The sequence below is a fragment of the Euprymna scolopes genome, chromosome 4 (assembly GCF_053919585.1).
Source record: "Euprymna scolopes isolate OS-2025 chromosome 4, ASM5391958v1, whole genome shotgun sequence".
Classification (NCBI taxonomy): Eukaryota; Metazoa; Mollusca; class Cephalopoda; order Sepiida; family Sepiolidae; genus Euprymna; species Euprymna scolopes.
Genome location: NC_136485.1, coordinates 50,126,692 through 50,131,952, shown reverse-complemented (window position 1 = coordinate 50,131,952; position 5,261 = coordinate 50,126,692).

The following is a 5,261-nucleotide window of genomic DNA, read 5'->3' as shown; positions in this document are numbered from 1 at the left end:
TAATAATGTTTATAAATATGTTTACAGCGAGAATTGGGGGGGACACATCTCATTGCACTACATTTTTTATAGATTTATATGCATGTAACACTTACATTTATGAGTAACGAAGAAGAAGAAGAAGAAGAAGAAGAAGAAGAAGAAGAAGAAGAAGGAGAATGAGAAGCGAATGTCTTTGGAAAATAATAAATAAAAGTACTAGTTTTTTAGCAATATGACAAACCATTTCTCAAAACAACTACTTTGTAAAAGTATTTTACTGGTCGTAACCTTTAAGAAAATAATTTACCTTAGATAAATTTCTTCTATACGTAATATTTTCTAGTATGAGTTATCTTTATAGCAAATCAATCGTGCCCACATTACTGCAATGGTTTTCAAAATAGGTCAATAGTTTCTCTCATCATTATATATTAACAAACATGTGTTCGAAAATTCAGATTCCTACAGAAATGTGTTCTTCGTGCCAAGTGATACTAAGAGTAATGCATTTGGAAATAAATGTAATTGACGAACAATGTAAGCTAGAAATATATAATATTCTAAATTCTAGAAATATATCCGAGAACATGATTTGAATCAGTTATAGCATGAAACATTTATGTGTTGTTAAACAAACACTCACAATAATTGAGAATAGTAGTGTATTTAATATTAAACTAAATTAATTTGTTTGTGTTATATACAAACAAGATATCTAATGGGGATCAGCTTTAGATTATTGCAAATTTTAGGATGAAATATTATGTTAGAAGGCGATTAGAACTAAATAAGACCATTCGGTAAACACATAACGGTATTATCAAAAGTAAGAATTAAAGAAAGAGGAAGTAATTGAACCACATTTTTTACATGGGAATAACTACTTATCAAGGTCAGAGGTCAATCGAGGATAAGAGTGAATAGTGTACAGTAGTCAATTGGACAATATAGTAATCGCTAGTAATGGAAATTCGGTAAATTTGTTAACTTAAGTGGAACGGCTCATAAAGAAGTACTTTAAGTTGGACTTGAAGACAATAAGATTATAGTTTGCTGGAAGGCAGGAAAACAGAAGACAGTTCCATGACGTGCAGTTATAAGAAAAAAGCTTTTGCCATGGTATCTACGTTTAGGTTTAGGATCAGATAAAGGGCGTGGGGAATTATTGATGGTGTTTTCAGCTAGACAAGCGTTTCTTGTGAAAGTTTGGCGAAGGGGGGCATAGGTTGAAGCTCAGTCGAGGACTTGCTAGAAAAATAATAAATAAGACGTGGCAAATTAGCAACATCGCTTTTGTGAGTAGAGGTTTAAGGGAAGAGAAAAGGGCATCTCCTACGAGGCTACGAAGTCTATTTTGAACTTTATCAAGTTTTTTTTTAAATTTGACTCCTATGATAACCTCTAACATTAATTATTTGGGGACCAAATAAAATTATTAAGTTAGACCCATGCCCAAAGAAACTATATCTTAAATTTCAAGAGTTTAGACACGAAACTGTCGGAGGAGGTTGGTAGAGTTCTCAAAGGTCAAATCGTGTAACTTTGACCCCTTAACAGCCAAATTTCTGGCCGATAATTGATCGCAAAGACTTTCCCAAATCGCAGTAACCTGTCTATCAAATTTCGAGTCTGTAGACTTAAAATCGAGAGAGCTATTGCGTAGGGAAATGTACACACATACACACAGACACACAGATACATAGACGCGTTCACTGTAATAGATATGTAGATTGATTCCGTGTAATTATATTCATGCAGATATTCTACATGATTTATACTTGCATAATATTTGCGTAACAAGTTTACAGTAAGCACAACATTTTACCATATATATTTATGTATGCATAGACATTTTTGTTTAATCTATCCATCTATATTTCTATAAAAGTTAATGTGGCTGTGTATTTGTGTGTCTGTGGGTATGTGTGTGCACATTTCCTTACGCAATAACTCTCGCAATTTTTTGTCTTCAGGCTCGAAATTTGATATACAGGTTCTGAGATTTGGGAAAATCTTTGTGATTGGTTTTCAGCCAGAAATGTGGCTGTTAACGGGTAAAAGTTCAAAGATATTACCTTTTAAAAGTCTACCAAACTCTTCTGCCAATTTTGGGTCTAACCCCTTTAAATTTTAGATATAGGTTCCTTGGACATTGATCTAACTTAATAATTTGATTTGAGCCCCAAACAAAGAATGTTTTTTTTGCTCAACATACACATCCAAACATGCTTGGCTGAAATGTCAGTATATATATATATATATATATATATATATATATATATATATATATATATATATATATATATATATATATATATATACTAGCAATCGGTGCTCGGCGTTGCCCAGGTGTTTTGAAGTGTATGCTGAGGGAAAAAAGGTTAATTTTTTTAAACTTTGACCCCTATTATGACCTCTTAACATTTATTGTTTAGGGATCAAGTAAAGTTAATAAGTTAGATCCATGTCCAAGGAATCTATATATAAAATATCACGTGTTCAGACCTTAAATTGTAGGAGAAGTTTGGTAGAGTTCTCAAATGTCTAATTGTCGAATATTGACCACTTAATCGCCAAATTTCTGTCGAAAACCTATCACATCGATTTTCCCAAATCTCAGTACCCTGTATATCAAATTTCGAATCTGTAGGCTTAAAATTGACAGAGTTTTAGCGTAGGGAAATGCACACAGACGCACAGACACACACAGACACACACATACACTCTCACTTATACATATATATATATATATATATATATATATATATATATATATATATATATATATATATATAAAAACATAAACATCATATATATAAGGATAATAGTACGCCATATATATAATAAAAGACCATTATTTACTGTAGTGAAAGGAAAACTCGGGGGAACTTTACCCGGAAATAAATCTATATTTTTTCGTGTGTAATGATAGTCTGGTACTTATACAGTTTTGTGACGACATTAAAATTGGAAATTTTGAAAAAAAAATTTTATTGTGCGTAACTGTGATAGACTGAAGTTTTCCGAAAAAAAATTTCACTTCATTTGATCAAGTAGTTTTTTTTTTTACAGCGAAAAACAATGATTTATCACGGCTACGTCAACGTGGCCATTTTGGAAATGTTATTGCAGGCCCAGGAATTCCTCAAGGGCAGGTAACTGCCGTACATAGCAGAATACCTCAATTTACGGCCAATCTAGCCCTTTTTGTTCCCCCACCAGAATGAGATTTTTTTTTTTTTTTTTGCGAAGACAGATGCCATTTTTGGGCTGTTTTTTTTTTAATTTGTAACAGAAGTAAATAAACGATGTTTCGAAGTTATCCATGCGTGTCCAACTGATCATGTTTCGAAAATAATCTTGTATAAAAATTCTTCAATTCTTTGCATTCCTCAATTTCTTTGCATATTCAATAGTATTCTTATTTAAAAAAAAAAACGCAAAAAAATTGCAGATTTAAAAAAAAAAAAAGAAAAAAAACGTAAAAAAATTGCAGATGTGTTGTGCGCATCTCAATATGGCGAGAAAAAAAGGCTAGATTGAGAAATTTGGCCTAAAATGGAGGTATTCTGCTAGGTACATTTCCAAAATGGCCACGTTGACGTCGTCGTGATAAATAATTGTTTTTGGCTGTAAGAAGAAAACTACTTGATCAAATGTAGTGAGTTTTTTTTTTCGGGGAACTTCAGTCCATAACAGTTACGTACAATAACATTTTTTTCAATATTTCCATTTTTTAATGTCGTCACTAAACTGTATAAGTATCGATAGTCTTATCAACACCCCTTTTTTCTATTTATTTATAAAGAAAATACAACTTTATACAAATTCCCTATTAGTTTTTTTTCGGTTCTCTTATACGATGATCATCTTTATTTAACCATTACGTGTAATTATATTCATACAGATAATCTATATGATTTATATTTGCGTAATATTTGCGTAGAAATGAAGAAAATCAAATTTACTGTGTATTTATCGTGTTGCCATAACAACGTGACGTAGCCAAGGACGGTAGTGGGCGTGAGTGTGTGTGCGTGTGAGCGCGTGTTTTCGTGCTGTATTGTTTCGTATCTTATCAACTTCTTCGAATCTATGTGTACAGTAATACAAACCCGTTTTTCGAGCTGAATAAATGTGTTACATTGAATAAAAACACGAAAAAGATATCCAGTTTGGTAGAAAAGTAACTTATCTTGCCTTTGATAACATTTATTTGTTATATACAAACCCGAAATGAAAAGACCACGAGGGAACGCGCGTTTTACATAAAAATAAGTATTTTTAAATTTTATCTTTCTAGCTTTAAAAAAAGTTTAAAAATTTTATCAGCCGGCATAATTTATTTTTAAATATTGAAAAATTTAAGGAAAATTAATTTTTGCTAGATTTTCAAAACATTGTTTTCGTGTTGTGTACGTGTCTGCGGCTAGCAGAATGGCGGCCGTGGATGTCGTAGGTTGGATTGTAAGATTGTGTAAGATTCGTATTTTTTTTAATTTGTAAATAAACAAGTTAGAAAAAAATTAAACCCTTCCAAGATGGACAATAAATAAAGCCATAATATTTTATGGTAAAATTAAGAGCCTACGAACCATAGTTTTTTAGGAGATGTGATTATTGGATTAACCAATCAGAAATCGTCTGTGGCACACACATCTCTGTTTTTATATATATATATATATATATATATATATATATATATATATATATATATATATATATATATATATATATAGTCATCTACACACTATACTGTTTCCAGGTATTACAACTCCTTAGTACGGTATTCTAGCAAAATTTCTTAGCGATGCATCGGGCCTACAACCTTCCTGGTGATAGTTTTCGGCTCTAAACGCAGGGCTATTGATCGGTGCTCGCAAAAAATTATAGAATGCGTATTACATAAACCCTTGTCCATCGCTTAACAGTACTCGCGCTGCCAATTTGTTTACAGACACACGGATAGCAGTGTTCGCTTAATCTCTAAATAAGCAGCGGGTGAAATACATAAACGATAGTGCTCAACAAAATGAGGTGGGGACTAATATAGTAATCAACAGATGGTGTTGTTTCGTTGAATTACACTCATTAGTGCGGCTTGACTAGCAGTTTTCTTAGCCGTGGATCGAACGTACAGCCATCGCGTTAACAGTCGGCAACTCTAACAGGCATAGCTATATTTACTTATGCATTAATACAAACAAGTATATAGAGATTCTATTATATATATTATTGTATAAAGAGGATTTAGTTCATATTAAAACGCAAATATGAAA